Below are 17051 nucleotides of genomic sequence, written 5' to 3' on the forward strand. Positions count from 1 at the left end.
ATCAATATAAGTCAATTTCCAGCTGTCTCACGGAATGAATTTGAATAACTATAAAAGAAATGATGGTTGGGCGTATGTTTGTGTAATAAGGTGTTACTGCTTAATAGTCCGACTCGTTGGATGAACGGTCAGCGTACTGGCCTTCTGTTCAGAGGGTCCCGGGTTCGATTCCCGGCCGGGTCGGGGATTTTAACCTTAATTGGTTAATTCCAATGGCCCGGGGGCTAGGTGTATGAATTGTCTTCATCATCATTTCATCCCCATCACGACGCGCAGGTCGCCTACTGGCGTCAAATAGAAAGACCTGCACCTGGCGAGCCGAACCCGTTCTGGGATATCCCGGCACTAAAAGCCATACGACATTTCATTTCACTGCTTAATAGACTTTAAATTGCGAATTTATTATACACTAGCAAGATACCCGTGCTTCGCTACGGTATCATACTGAAATTTATAATTGAATGCTTATTGTTTTAGATATATCATCCGCCGAAATTCGCGATCTGACTCGTTTTCTGCGAGAATCCACCAAAATTCCCGATCTGACTCGTTTTCTATTAGATTACGGCACGTTTCCTCCCATTTTTCAATCTTCTTTTCCAGCAATCGATTTCGTACTTCCCGGGCTAGGCTCAGGTATTCCTCCCGGTCAGTTGGGTCCGTAAATCTTTGCCACCTTTTCCTATAATCAATTTTAATATGGATAAAATCCTTCAGGAGATCCGGCGTGGTGTCATATTGGGTGCCTTGGCGGCACTGAACCCGCGGCCGGACTGCATTCTTAGTCATTACCCGTCCAGGAGCCGTTTCCAGCGCGGTCCGCACATTTGACGACGGTCCGGAACATTATTATTATTATTATTATTATTATTATGATTATGTGTTGCTGGAATGAATGATGACAGGGAAAACTGGAGTTTCCGGAGAAAAACCTGTCCCGCCTCCGTTTTGTCCAGCACGAATGTCACATGGAGTGACCGGGATTTGAACCACGGAACCCAGCTGTGAGAGGCCGGCGCGCTGCCGCCTGAGCAACGGAGGATCCTTATAAGTACATCAAGAACAGTAAAATCAATTGGTCTCACCTCCTTTTACACCCCACCGCCGTTAAGTTCATTTACCGCCCCCCCCCCCCCCAAAGTCAAAAGAACGCGTGTTTCTTTATGTTTAAAGGAGATTCCAAACACCAATGTTCACGTCTATTACCTTCAGTTTTGAGATATAAGTATCCCCATAAAAAAATTAATTTTTTCACTTCATTTCACACTACTCCCCCCCCCCCCCCCAAGTGAGTTTTCCCGCAAAGAATACTTGTTTCTTTAATAGTAAAGGATATTCTAAATACCAATTATCACGACTCGAACTTCTTCAGTTTTTTATTTATGTGTCCTTATGAAAGGAATTCTACTCCTTCACACTCCCGCCCCCCAAGATTGTTTCCCCCCCAAAACGCGCTTTTCTTTGTTTTTAAAGGAGATCCAAATACGAATTTTCACGTCTGTAACAACTTTAGTTTTTATTAGATGTATGTATTCTCATACAATTAAGTCAATTAATTTTTCAATTCTTTCACCCCCCCCCCTCTTCATTGGATTTTCCGAGAATACGTGTTTCTTTACTTTTAAAGCAGATTGCAAATATCAAATTTCACGTCTGTAACATCTTCATTTTTGAGATATCAGTAGCCTAATTAAAAGAATTCAGCCGGGCTGAGTGGCTCAGACGGTTGAGTCGCTGGCCTTCTGACCCCAAATTGGCAGGTTCGATCCTGGCTCAGTCCGGTGGTATTTGAAGGTGCTCAAATACGTCAGCCTCGTGTCGGTAGATTTACTGGTACGTAAAAGAACTCCTGCGGGACGAAATTCCGGCGTCTCCGAAAACCGTAAAATAGTAGTTAGTGGGACGTAAAACAAATAACATTATTAATATTATTATTAAAATAATTCAACACCATTTTCAGTCACATTTACCCCCCCCCCCTCCACCCAAGTGGTATTTCCGAAAACTAAAAATACACGTTTCTTTATGTTTAATAGAGATTAAAAAATGCAATTCTTCACTTCTGTAACATGTTAAGTTTTTTTTAGATATACTGTAAAAATTCTCATTTTAAAATTCACCCCTTTTGAATTCCCCTTAAGTGGAGTTTCCAAAAACAAATCACCTATGTATCTTTATATTTACAGGGGATTCCAAACACCCACTTTTTACGTCTTTAAACATTTTATGTTTCCAAGATATTCTGTAGATATAGTCTTTCAAAAAATTCACCCCAATTTGTCAGTCCTGTTTAACCGCCATTAATTGGATTTTCCGAAAACTAAAAAATACGTTTTTCTTTATTTTTAAAGGAGATTCCATATACAAATCTTCAGTTCTGTAATATATTCTGTTTTTGAGATATATGTATCCTCATTAAAGACATTCAACCCATTTTTCACCCTTTTAAACCCTTGCTATTGGGATTTACAGGAAACAATAAAATACGTGTTCCTTTATTTTTAGAGGAGATTCTAACTAACAATTTTTACATCTGTAAATTTTAAAGTTTTAAGATGTAGACACACTCATTTAAAAAAATTCAACCCCCCTTTTCACCCCCAATATTTGGATTTTCCAAAAACGAAAAAATACGTGTTTCTTTACTTTTAAAGTAGATCCCAAATACCAATTTTCAGGTCTGTAATATCTTCAGGTTCTGAAATATAAGCAGCCTCATTAAAGGCATTCAACCCAGTATTCACCCTTATACATCCTTCCCATTGGGATTTTCCGAAAACAAAAGAATACGTGTTTCTTTATTTTAAAAGGAGATTTTAAATACCAATTTTTACATCTATCAACTTTAAAAGTTTTGAGATATAGATACACTCATTTTAAAAAATCACCCCCTTTTCACCCCCCCCCCATTAATTGGATTTTCCAAAAACAAAAAATACCTGCTTCTTTATTTTTAAAGGAGATCCCAAGCACCAATTTTCAGGTCTGTAATATCTTCTGGTTCTGAAATAGAAGTAGACTCTTTAAAGGCATTCGACCAATTTTTCAACCTTTTCCACACTTCCTATTGGGATTTTCCGAAAACAAAATATACGTGTTTCTTTATTTTTAAAGGAGATTCTAAATACCAATTTTCACATCTATAACCTTTAAAAGTTTTGAGATATAGATACACTCATTTTAAAATATTACTCCCTTTTCACCTCCCCCTTAATTGGATTTTCCAGAAGCAAAAAAGTACGTGTTTCTTTATTTTTAAAGGAGATCCCAAACACCAATTTTCAGGTCTGTAATATCTTCAGTTTCTGAGATATAAGTAGCCTCATTAAGGCATTCAACCACTTTTTCACCCCTTTTCACTCCTCCTGTTGCGATTTTCCGAAAAGAAAGAAATACGTGTTTCTTTATTTTTAATGAAGATTCTATATACCAATTTTTAGATCTGCAAACTTTAAAAGTTTGGAGATATAGATTCACTCATTTTAAAAATTCACCCCCTTTTCACCCTCCCATTAATTGGATTTTCCAAAAACAGAAAAATACGTGTTTCTTTATTTTTAAAAGAGATCAAAAGTACCAATTTTCAGGTCTGTAATATCTTCATTTTCTGAGATATAAATACCGGTATCCTGATTAAAGGCATTCATCCCATTTTCCCCCATTTTTCACCCTTTTTTACCCCTCCTATTGGGATTTTCTGAAAACAAAAAAATACGTGTTTCCTTATTTTTAAAGAAGATTCTAAATACCAAATTTTACATCTGTAAACTTTTTAAGTTTTGAGATATAGAGACACTCATTTTAAAATTTAACCCCCCTTTTTACCCCCTTAGCGAAGGAATATCAAAAAATCCTCTCTTAGCGAGCACCTACATCTTAATATGAATATATCCCCAAAATTTCATTTCATTATGTCCAGTAGTTTTGGCTCGGCGATGATGAATCAGTCAGTCAGTCAGTCAGTCAGTCAGTCAGGACAAGCTATTTTATATATATATATAGATTATCTGCCTCTACAAAGATCTTAGATCTTTCTCAAATTCGAGTATAAGGGACATATTCCTTGACATAAAAAACGGTATAACTTGAAAACCGTACGTAATATGATTTCCATACTTTGTAGTTGAATACATAGAAATATGATGTATAAATGCCTAATAGAAACTTTTTTGATCTAACCTTTCGTTTAGCTACAAAACAGGTTTTCCTTTCTCCTGAAAAGTAAGGATTTTGGAATGTGTACCCTTTTCAACTCGCCGATTCAATTACAATTGCTTACGTTTTCCGTACTATCCCAGTTAGGAGCTATTGATCTTTTCTTAAGCCATTCCATTTCTTTTTTTGGCGTTCATTACACAAGCAAGCTGAAGAAATGTTGATATCAGTATAAGGGAATTTCCAGCTGTCTCACTTAGTGTTGCCACTGCCTTTTCGATATGCTGTGCTACTGTGCGACTTTCCGGAAAGTTTTGCTCGTAGATAACCAGCAGAAGCGATCATAAAGGCGGTGAACGTGCGAAATACGTCAGTGAACTGCAGGAAGAGATTCCTACTCCTTGGAACGAGTGTATACGTGCTGTGTAGTAATACAATGCGTATACCTCGTTTATTAGTAAGAAAAATGTAAAACGCTTATTCAGGGTTTATTCACTGTATAACAAAACAAGAGTTAAACAACGGTATAAGGACTTTTTATTAGTAAGACCCTTGGAGTATACTCATCCCGGGGAAGGTTTCAATATGCATATCAGTTTAAAATCTTTGAATAGACGGGGGTTTATAGGAAAACCAGAATGGTTTTCCTCCATTTTCTCTTATACAATTGATTTTCTGTAAACTTCGTTTACCGTACGTGAAACGTCTCTTCATTATAAACAACTTTCGTTATGTTCATAATTTACCTTACTCTTTACATGACGGAGAAATTTACAATTTTCTGCTGGTACCATGCTCTGCATTGAGTGACCGACAGACCGACAACGAACCTACAGGTTAACATGGCAACGTCTCTGACTGCATGCCAGCAGGGAAGTAACGTATTGCCATTTTCCTCATCATGCTTTTAAATTCGTGGTTGTTCCTTGGGTAGAAGGCAAGAGAGGCGTCAATCGGCCTATCTGCGGGATATTGGCGGAATATCGTTGGATGTTATAACCGCCTTCGAATAGATTAAGTAATAACACCGTTAGTCATCTTCTTATTATTTGTTTACCTAGGAATCACTGGACCTAAATTTCTCCTCTGTTACCGCTTTATTATATCCATAACTCACACTAGCATAATTTATTGAGGGGCATTTGATTTTCCAATACATTAACTTGGCATTTACATATTTGTCGTTATCCGGCTGTCCTCAGTTATAATCCATTTTCTATTACTTTCAACTTTCTTAACTGTATTATTTTCTTCCTTAATTACGCCGTATGTACGCGAGTGCTACAAACTACTGGATGTATTTCCACCAACACTCATATTTAGAATACACCTGTCCTTGATAGGTTTTAGGGCAAATATTGTTTCTAAATCCCTGAACTGACTGGGGGTTTATACGAAACCGAAACAGTGATTTTGCACTTCCACAGAATATACACAACCAACGTTAATTTAAATCTACCTGCCTTGGTAGAAATTAATTTCTAAACCTTTTTTCTCATGTGCATCATTTCGATAGGAGGATTAATAAGGGAGATATCATTAACGGACCGTTTTTTTGTACAAGTCCCATCGGACTTAACTCACGAGCGGGTGCGTGTAAAGCGTATTCCTTACAACTTGAAAACTACTGAAGACATTCGAACCAAAATTCATATTTAGCATCCACCTGTCCAAAGGTAGGTTTTAAACGTAAATAACATTTCATTTTCCGGAATGGACTGGCGGTTTATAGGGAACCGAAATGGTGATTTTACTCTTCCACAATATATACAGAACAAGACCAACCTGACTGGAAACCGACCAAACGTGATGGAATTCCACCTCTAAACCTTTTTTTTTTTCTCATGTGCATTTTTTCGTCAGGAGGATTAATAAGGGAGATATCATGAATGGTCAGTTTTGCAGGTTAAGTCCAGCGGACATAGCCAAAAAGGTGTTTTACATGGAGCAGATTCCTTATCTATATAAATCAAATCGTAACGACTGTGTGCCTCTACACTGACTATTTTGGCGAAATTTTCTTACAGCTTTCCGTTTAAGGGGTAATAATGACCATCTGCATAATTTTTGGTTTAGTTTCCTGAAAGTCCTAATTTTTACCCGCCTCGCCCAAAATCCAGATTGCGGCATAATCTGCCAGAAGAAAAAGAAGATCATTGAAATTTGACAAAATTATACGTTTTAGCCTGCAACGAACGGAAAACATCCAAGATCATTAAATTTTTCACTTTTTATCCCCGAGGAATATCGAAATATGCAGGCAATTTTAATTATGGTGCAGACCTTCGGAAATTCCTATCACATAACAGATTGCACAATCTCCGTTCAATTTGGAATGATCTACAACCTTGGTCTTATGACTTTTTGCCGTATCTGTATCCCTTTTACGTTTGATTTTTCTCTATTAATGTATGTTAAGTCAATTTGGAATTTTCACATGCATAATTCATACCTTCGATTACTTATATGAAATACAGAATCATCAAACTCTTCACGAAAATTGGCCGCCCAGTAGCCATATATGACCCAAATGCTATGTATGTAGCTGTCACATAATTATCCGAAAAGTAATGTAATGTGAGATAATCTTACAAGAACGTTACTCTGTTCTACGTTTCTAACTCAATCTGACCCAAGAATAGATGACATATCATAGGACCAGCCATTTAGGCCACTAAATCCGGCGTGTCTTATGGTATAATCCTTTGTCGATATGACGTACGTTTAGTAGCAGTTAATCTGTAAATGAAGGTCTTCAATATTGTAAACACGCATATACTTTCGTATGTCGATCTATATATATTCACTGATGTCGATTTGTAGCGATCGAGAAAGGGTGGGTCTGCTATTGTAATCAGTACTCCCCACACCGACTTTGACTGGCAGTATGAAAGGGTTCCTTCTCCAACTCCTGTGTAACTGTCATTAGTAAGGAAGGTCTACAATTGTAATGAATAGTTCACTTCTCGATTTGACTTGCAGAAGGCAAGTGAGCGTGCAGTTTTGTTTAAAACTCCCCCACCCGATTGTGTTTGGCAGTAGGCAAGGGTGCCCGCCATTATAAAGAAATGTCCTCATCTAAAATGTGACTGGCATTAGGCATAGTGGCCTGCTATTTTGATGGAAACTCACCAACTTGGTGTGACTGGCAGTAAGCTGGCTGGAAGTAGGAAAATGGGCCTGGCATTATAATGATAACTGCACAACTCAATTTCGAGTGATAGTAGGGTAATTGCCTGCCATTATAATAAAAACTGTAATCTGTCTGGAAGTAGGAAAGGGGGGCTGCCATTTTAACGAAAACTCCCCAAATCGATTCTGTCCGCGTAGTAGGCAATGGGGCCTGCAATTATAATGTAAACTTCCCAACTCGATTGTGAATGGCAGTAGGCAAGTGAGCCTGCCGTTATATCACAAATCCATAACAAACACTGTACATTGGAAACAACGTACGGGGACCTCCCCATGCTCTTTCTCGGATAACGCTAAGACACATGCAATTTTAAAACAATCTTATTTACTGCATGCACACTATTTACTTCGATATTCGAATACAATGTAGAATACCGTAGCGAAGCACGGGTACATTCGCTAGTAATATATAACATTTCTCGATGCGAAACGTGTTCCTAGCATGAATTCTATGGTTTAGCTTTGCTGTGTAAACAACAGCAGTACGAGTACTTACAGTGTACGCCAGATGTCGCACAGTGATGATAAGCGATTCTTAGTTTGTGTTTCAAAGGTTGCCAATACGAATCTCGAAGATAATCGAAGTCGACCGATTCAGCACTAGGGTGTAAATCGATCGCTAAATAAGTGCGCAGAAAATACATAAGTTTATATCTGAGTAATTGGAGCTGCGATACACTTCCAAAATATACAAGGGAGAGTATCGTTCATTATTTTTTTAAATAATGGTTTATTTATGGTAAAAATAATAATCCTTTATTAATAGTTAGGCCTACAGTTCCACTTGTAATCATTTTTACAAGAAATCTGATTACACGACGGTGCTGTGATTTATTCAGTAACATAGCTGGAGACTATTATTTCAGGGTTTTCAACTTTCTTATAGAAGTTCCTCCCTTATTATGGGACAGAAAATCATTGCGCATTTTTTATTTGAAAGCTAAATGTTACGCAAAATATCAACAGTTCTGTTTATAATTTCCAAGGCAGGAAATTCTCAGATACTGGTTTCTACTAAGTTTCACTGAGTTCACTGTCTTTGAGTTTTTGCACTAGTAATCTGTGTAGCACTTCCTACTGCTTACCACAGCTTCTTCTTTTTCTTCTTTATCTGTGTACTCTCCAGGGTCGGTTTTTCCCTCGGACTCAGCGTGGGATCTCACCTCTACCGCCTCAAGGGCAGTGTCCTGGAGCTTCAGACTCTGGTTCGGGGGATACAACTGGGGAGGATGACCAGTACCTCGCCCAGGTGACCTCACCTGCTATGCTGAACAGGGGCCTTACGGGGGGATGGGAAGATGGGAGGTGATAGACAAGGAAGAGGCCGTGGCCTTTAGTTACGTACCATCCCGACATTTGCTGGAGGAGAAGTGGGAAACCACGGAAAACTACTTCCAGGATGGCCGAGGTGGGAATCGAAACCACTTCTACTCAGTTGACCTCCTGAGGCTGAGTGGACCCCGTTCCAGCCCTCGTACACTTTTCAAATTTCGCAGTAGAGCCAGGAATCGAACCCGGACCTCCGGGGGTGGCAGCTAATCACACTAACCACTACACCATAGAGGCGGACTGCCACAGCCTCAATGAAATAATTTCTCGTATTTGCTGAGAACTAGCGTGTTTATGATCTGGAATGTGATCTTTCCTACGTCCAGGACTTCATCAGTGGGAACTGCTAACACTCCTTGTTTTCGGTTTTAATATCTGTTAGTTTACCAGAAATTTCCTACACACATCGTTGAAAGACGTCGATTTATCACCTGCAATATCTCTTCATCAATATCCTTTCTCATTTCTTGCCGGGCTGAGTGGCTCACATGGTTGAGGCGCTGGCCTTCTGACCCCTACTTGGCAGGATCGATCCTGGCTCAGTCCGGTGGTATTTGAAGGTGCTCAAATACGTAAGCCTCGTGTCGGTATATTTACTGGCACGTGAAAGAACTCCTGCTAGACTAAATTCCGGTACCTCGGCGTCTCCGAAAACCGTCAAAGTATTTAGTGGGACGTAAAGCCAATAACATTATTATTATTATTCCTTCAATCTCTTGCTTTTGCTTTGAATGTTTTCTTTCAACTGATGGATTTTATTTTGACAGATGCGCAGGCAATCCATCGAAAATAGTTGGTAAATAATCAGTTTCCAATTTTGGTCTCTCATACACTATAGATCATTCCATGTTAATTAAACAGTACTGCTCTTATGGACTTACGAGTGAGCACGCCCCCTTTTAGACACCCATAATTCCTCGTGATTAAGGAATATTATAATATTGTAATTTTTCATTGAGAAGTTTTATAATATACTTCATACTGTATTACGAAAGGAAGAAAAAGGATGAGGTAACTTATGACTTTGCCCGTGAGTTATTAAAATAACTAATTCCTTATTTCATAAATACATTCGCAGGGAGGAAGCGCAATGGCGGTAACATCCATCACATTGTTGCCTACCTTCATTTTCCTTCTGAGTCGCTCCGCTACATGTAAGGCGTAATCTGTTACTCTGTGAATCTCCGCTAGCTTATCACTGCTGAAGAGACGTCACGTATTTATTTGTGTGTGTTTTAATTTTCTTGTACTGTAGAGCAGCTGTCACTGTACTGTTGTGTACAGCGATACAATACAGCCTGGCTTGTACTGATGCAGAAATTTGCTATGATTTTTATCTGTGCTTGGTTTGGTTATTTAGCTGTAGATTATTATTTTTTTGCCACGTTTTACCACTTTCGTTTAGAAGCACATTTAATCTTTGCCATTCTTTCCGTGGGGTGATACGACGGCACAGTAGTACCCGGTGTTGTCTGGGAAAAATGTATTAAATGCAATTAATTGCAACCCTCACCCCCCGAGTCTATAAAAACGTATCTGTTTTATATTTTCCCCCCAATTTGCCTTGAAAATCAATACTAATAATGTATGTGCAGCAATTTACCTCTTTAGCTGTCAAGACCTTTATAAGCCTCCTGTAAAATCCCTCTACTCTACATTTCATAAACATAATTTGCAACTTAGTTTAATCCCTCTTTTACTTTCAACCTAAATAACAGATTTCACAAAATTATCCACCACTGTTTTCCCGTATTGGTGTGAAAACCCAAATGTCCCCCCCTAAACCTTCCGTACCTTTGAGTTATTATAAATAATTCTCATATGATTTTCTTCCCCCCCTTTCATCTTGAAATAAAATGCTGAGTTTCTCAAATTTACGTGCGGCAGTTTTCCCGTGATGCTGTTGAGTATACCCGTACGATATGGCAACCTTGTTGTCATAAGAGCAATACTATTTTCTTAATATGGAACGACCTATAGTACCCTTTCCTCACTCTTGGCATCATTTTACAAAACTTCAAGCTGTATACAATCCGACTCAAAATGCATAATACGTACGACTTTCGAGGACGAAGGCACCCAGTATTTTTTTGGAATGTTCTTCACCCAATGCTTCCGTAACACTTGCTCTTTTGGAAGAATGAAACACAGTGAACCACTAACGATGGTCTGCCCCTTTTTTTTCTGCCAGATGTTGATTTCTCACAGAGACCACTAACTCTCATATCAACTGATTCCGGAATTTCAGGTGTCTCACAAATCTGAGCAGGTTTCTGTCAAAAGGTGGCCGGAAAAAAAAATGGAAAGAATCTGAGAACATCTTCGGGACTGCAGAACCTGATGAATGAATTCCAGGATTAGGAACTTAAAAAGCTATTATGAATGAAAGGACTACCTCCATCCAGAACCGTTTGTTGTATTGCTTTCTCATTCTGCTTTTGTTTCACTTTATTCATAACCAATCACTCTCACTAACTTCAATAATGTCTTCGTCAACAATTTCACAATTATTAGAGGTCAAATTGTCTTCCCTCACCCAAGAAAATATCCTCAATTCTTCTTCTTCTTATTCTTCCTCTGCTTTTGCCACATCATTGGGGTCGCGGATGCGAACTGTGTCGCACATGTGGATTTGGCCCTGTTTAACGGCTGGATGCCCTTCCTGACGCCAACCCTATATGGAGGGATGTAATTCTTATTGCGTGTTTCTGTGGTGGTTGGTAGTGTAGTGTGTTATCTGAATATGAAGAGGAAAGTGTTGGAACAAACACAAACACCCAGTCCCCGGACCAGAAGAATTAATCAGAGCCAGCCTGGAATCGACCCTGAGACCCTCTGAACCGAAGGCCTCAACGATGACCATTCAGCCAATGAGTCGGACAAGAAAATATCTACAATATCAGAGCCATTCAAGTCACGGTCATTGGTAGTAGGCGCCATGTTTACAAATAAGAGTTAAGAAAGGTTAATGAAGAACACAAATTAAGATTACTCTCCAGATAACATTAGTGGAAACACCCAGTACAAGAGTAAATTACCAATACCTAAAGGAACACATTGTGGTCTACGGGACTGGCCAAAGGACTGCAATAATGAGAGTATATATGTTGAATCCCACTGGATAAAGGACCACAAAGTGTTATTTCTCCTGACTCAGGGACTGAATATTTGCGATTGTATCAATACACAAAAGGAAACCCGTAGCACAAACAGTCCATAAGGGCATTGCCCTGGCAAGACGACTGTTCTTCAGCCAGATGGAGTACCATGTTGTCAACGGATTCTGAATAAAATCTGAGGGCTAGAACGGGGTTCTCTCAGCCTCGTAAGACCATCTGAGGAGCTGTCAGATACGAGAGATAGCGGACGCGGTCAGGAAAGTCACGCAATACTACTAGGGATGTTGTCAGGCTGACCATATGGAACTGTGCCTGCGTAGTGGTAGAGTTGGCAAACCAAGGAGCCTAATGGGCTGTGGTAGGCTATGGGATACATCATTACTGCGAGATACCCTGGCAACAATATAACAATGTCGCTTGCTAAATTAAGTGATGTAGTTTTGAACTGCACCGTACAACTAACACACAATATAACTTAAAAAGCGTTGAAAAATAACGTAAAACGCCATCATAAAAAAACAACACGAGAAAGTTTCCTTGGTTATTATCCAATTATCCAAAATAAAATTGGCTATGGCTTTTAGTGCCGGGAGTGTCTGAGGGTCCGCCTCTGTGGTGTTGTGGTTAGTGTGATTAGCCACCACCCCCGGAGGCCCGGGTTCGATTCTCAGCTTTGCAACGAAATTTGAAAAGTGGTATGAGGGCTGGAACAGGGTCCACTCAGCCTCGGGGGGTCAACTGAGTAGAGGTAGGTTTGATTCCCACCTCAGCCATTCTCGAAGTGGCTTTCCGTGGTTTCCCACTTCACCTCTAGGCAAATGCCGGAATGGTACCTAACTTAAGGCCACGGCCGCTTCCTTCCCTCTTCCTTGTCTATCCCTTCCAATCTTCCCATCCCCCACGAAGGCCCCTGTTTAGCATAGCAGGTGAGGCCGCGTGGGAGAGGTACTGGTCATCCTCGCCAGTTGTATCCCCAGACCCAATGTCTCACGCTCCACGACACTGCCATTGAGGCGGTAGAGGTGGGATCTCTCGCTGAGTCCGAGGGAAAACCAACCCTGGAGGGTAAGCAGATTAAGATGAAGGAGAGTGTCCGAGGACAAGTTCGGCTCGCCACATGCAGGTCTTTTGATTTGACTCCCGTAGGCGACCTGCGCGGCGTAAAGGGGATGAAATGATGAAGACGACACATACACCCAGCCCCCGTGTCAGGGAAATTAACCTATTATGTTTAAAATTTCAGACCCTGCTGGGTATCAAACCCGGGCACCTGTTACCAAAGACGAACACGCTAACCATTTAGCCATGGAGCCGGACACCAACCATCCAATTCGAACTTTACTCGGTAGAACACCATTAAGTAGAAAAATTAAAACATACTACAATTCTTTGGTGTTAGGCTCTAAGATTATTTGCATGTAACACATCCCAATTATTTTTATTGATATTTACACGGGCATCTCACTGAGGCGGCCATAGTTCAAATCCCATGCAAGACATGTGAGTCATTTTGAAATGAAAATCACGTGCCTATGGTCTGGAATCTATATAAGACAGTGTTGCCCAAACTACAGTCTAGGGCTCTATCCGGCCAACTAAGCCATTTTCAGTCAGTTGAACTGATTCGTGCAGATTTTTAAGTTTCTAGTGGTTAATAAATTTTTTCAGTGAGACTTGAAACTGAGTAAGGCTATGGAAATGTAATTTCCTCAATACGTAACTGTGTGAGGAATAAAAGACGACCTTTGTACATTCTTGTACAGTAGTAAAGGGTAGCGAAGACTGCTAATGTTGCTAGTCCAAGCCAGCCAGCAGTCAAGACATGACTGGCTGGTCATTAATCCTTTAGACGACCTACACACGACCTGATTTGGTCGGCCCGACAGTCGGCCTGACCAGATCAGGTCTTGCCTCCAGACGGCCTGACTATAACCGGATTTCGTCAGTTTGGCTTTGGCTCCTGAGAGCAGAGCAGATCATGCCTCCCATTTTATATAAACGTCAGAAAGATGCTATCGCTCTTGCACCATCGCTAAGCAATATCAATGTTAGAGAAAGAAAACTGTGGGCGAAGAAGTGGCTATTGGCAAGAAAAAGATTTAGTCATATGGTGTTAATAAGAGAACTGGATACAAATGACTTCTGTAATTATTTGAGGATGGAGAACGAAAGTTTCAGCACATTGCTACGCTTAGTGACTCCACAGATACCAAAGCAAGATACCATCATTAGAGAAGCAGTCTCTGCTGACGAGCGACTGGTTGCCACGTTACGATACTTGGCAACAGGGAGGGATTATGCAGATCTTCAATACAGCACTGCAATTCCACCACAGTTACTTTCGAGAATAATCCCTGAAACGTGCAAAGCCCTCTATAAAGTCCTGCGAAACTACATACAGGTAAGAAATAAAATTATTTTGTACGAGGGCAGATCAGAAAATAAGTTGCACTTCCCAGTTATGTCCATTTATTACACCACCTATAGAACAGCAAAACGACTATAACGACATACACTGTAACGCCACTTTTCAGCATAGTTTCCAAGAGACTCCAAACATTTCTGCGAACGCACAACCAACTTGTCGATGCCGGATGCATAGAAATTTCCTCCAGCGTTCTGCAACCACTCGGAGACAGCAGCCTTCACCTCCTCATCGGTCTGGAAACGTCGACCACCGAGCTCCGTTTTGAGCTTACCGAACAGATGAAAGTTACATGGCCCAAGGTCGGGACTGTAAGGTGGATTTTGCCAGACCTCCCACTTGAAACGCTGCAGCAGTTCTCCTCTTTTGGCAGGCCTTGTGAGGTGTTTCATTATCGTGCAACAAAATCACACCGTCGCTCAATTTCCCCCGGCGCTTCTCTTTAATCGCTTTACGCAACCAGTGCAACGTTTGACAGTACGACGCCACGTTGATCGTCGTTCTTTTTGGCATGAATTCCACGTGCAGCAAACCCTCCATATCAAAGAACACTGTCGCCATAACCTTTCCGGATGAAGGTTGAACCTTGGCCTTCTTTCATTGTGGTGATGCGGGGTGCACCCATTCCATTGATGTTCGCTTCGTTTCGGGGGTGAAGTGGTGCCGCCTGTGACGATTCGCCGCAAAAACCCGTTGCCTTCTGCGGCATAGCGTTGCAAAAATGCCAGGGAGAATTGGAAACGTTGTCCATTGTGCTCATCGGTGAGAAGACGTGGGACCCATATTTGACACAGCTTACGATATCCAAGGTTCTCGTGAACAATGACGAACACACTGCCATATGACATGTTCAGCTGCGTCGCGATTTCTCTCAGTTTAATGCGCCGGTTCTGTCTAAAGATCACATTCACACCGTTGATCTTTCCACGGGTCCTGGACGTTGCGGGCCTGCCTTCGCGATGGTTGCCGTGATATCCGTGCGTTCGGCTTCGAATTGCTGACACCACTTTACGATACCTTGCCGGGAAATGGCCCGCACCCCATACACAGCACTAATTTTCACGATGAATATCCGTACAATTCTTCCTTTTGCCCCATAGGAATCGGATTGTCGCACGCACCTCATATTTGAAGTGAACGTCCAGTTGACGCGCTATTGCATTTGTCTGCTATTCACACAATACTAGATAAGACACCACAGCGACCTGCCTAACAGATGTGTGGGCAGTGTCTGTTCCTTTCTCCGCTGTGCCCACGTTTGCGACACACAGCGCACTGCTGCGGCGCGTTAGTGCAACTAACCTTTTGATCCACCTACGTAAATACAGAATTGACATGGTTTTTTGTAATTATTAAAAGCAATCGATATGAATAGCAGTACAAAAATCTGAGTTTACATTATCAAATATTCTTGAAAATTACATAATATCCTTTTTTTTGCTAAGGGCTCTCTGCTACACATCATTGTAATTCAATCACTTCTTTCAACCGCAGTCCTACTGTTTTCCCATAAATATCTACTGGATTATCTTCTGCTGAGAGTAAAGGGCTTTACGTCGCGCCGACACAGATAGGTCTTATGGCGACGATGGGATAGGAAAGGCCTAGGAGTTGGAAGGAAGCGGCCGTGGCCTTAATTAAGGTACAGCCCCAGCATTTGCCTGGTGTGAAAATGGGAAACCATTTTCAGGGCTGCCGTTAGTGGGATTCGAACCTACTATCTCCCGGATGCAAGCTCACAGCCGCGCGCACACAATATCCTAGGTTGTATGAACTGGACTGAGTAGATGGTTGCTGGTAAGTAATGCGCCCTTGAGGTATTTCTAGGTATTTCTAGTGCTTCATTTGACGGAGAAATAGTAACTGTGCTGGGTATTGTTGAGGGCGGAACCGGTGAATTACTGCGTGAAATGCTAGGAGAGTTATGGAAACTGGCTGATGAACAAGGTAACGGTGATGGTACAGAATAGTTAGGATTGATGTTGTTTAATGAGATTGATGACTGGACCGTCAGTTGCCCTAATTTTCCATAAAAAATGACTTCGGAAATCAATTTCTCTGCTACACATCATTGTAATTCAATCACTTCTTTCAACCGCAGTCCTACTGTTTTCCCATAAATATCTACTGGATTATCTTCTGCTGAGAGTAAATTCTGAGCACATTTAAGTAATTTCTCTTGCTTCTTCATTAAAGTTGTAGCGCGCCTTTTACAAGCTGCTAAATGATCGACGTGCTTTACTTTGTGTTTCAGATTCCTGCAACAGAACATGAGTGGTTACAAACAGCAAAACAATTCGAAATAATGTGTCAGTTTAACAACTGTGTGGGAGCTATGGACGGTAAACATATCTTAATCAAGAAACCACCGGGAAATGGCTCACTCTTCTATGATTACAAAGGAACATTCAGCATTGTTTCATTTGGTGTTGTCAATGCTAAGTATGAATTCATGTATGTCCACACAGGTATAAATGGGAGTGTTTCTGATAGTGGAGTTTGGAAACACACGACATTTTACGAAAAGTTTTCGTCTGGGAAATTGAATTTACCACCTTCATCGTCGTTGCATGGTTACAGATACATTAGCCCCATGCGTTTTTTAGGTGATGGTGCGTTCGCCATCAGTGAACATCGGCTGAAACCATTTCCCCAGAAGAACATGGCAGTGGAAAAGAGGATTTTCAACTATCGGTTATCACGGATGTACCGGTAGGTACACCTCATCTCCGCTCATTCAACAGAAGCGCCTTAATGAATTCTATCTATCCAAAAAATGTGAAACTGCTACTACATGAAGTTGGACTTTAATCAGAAGATGTCACCACTGA

Source organism: Anabrus simplex, chromosome 2 (assembly GCF_040414725.1).
Source record: "Anabrus simplex isolate iqAnaSimp1 chromosome 2, ASM4041472v1, whole genome shotgun sequence".
Taxonomy (NCBI): domain Eukaryota; kingdom Metazoa; phylum Arthropoda; class Insecta; order Orthoptera; family Tettigoniidae; genus Anabrus; species Anabrus simplex.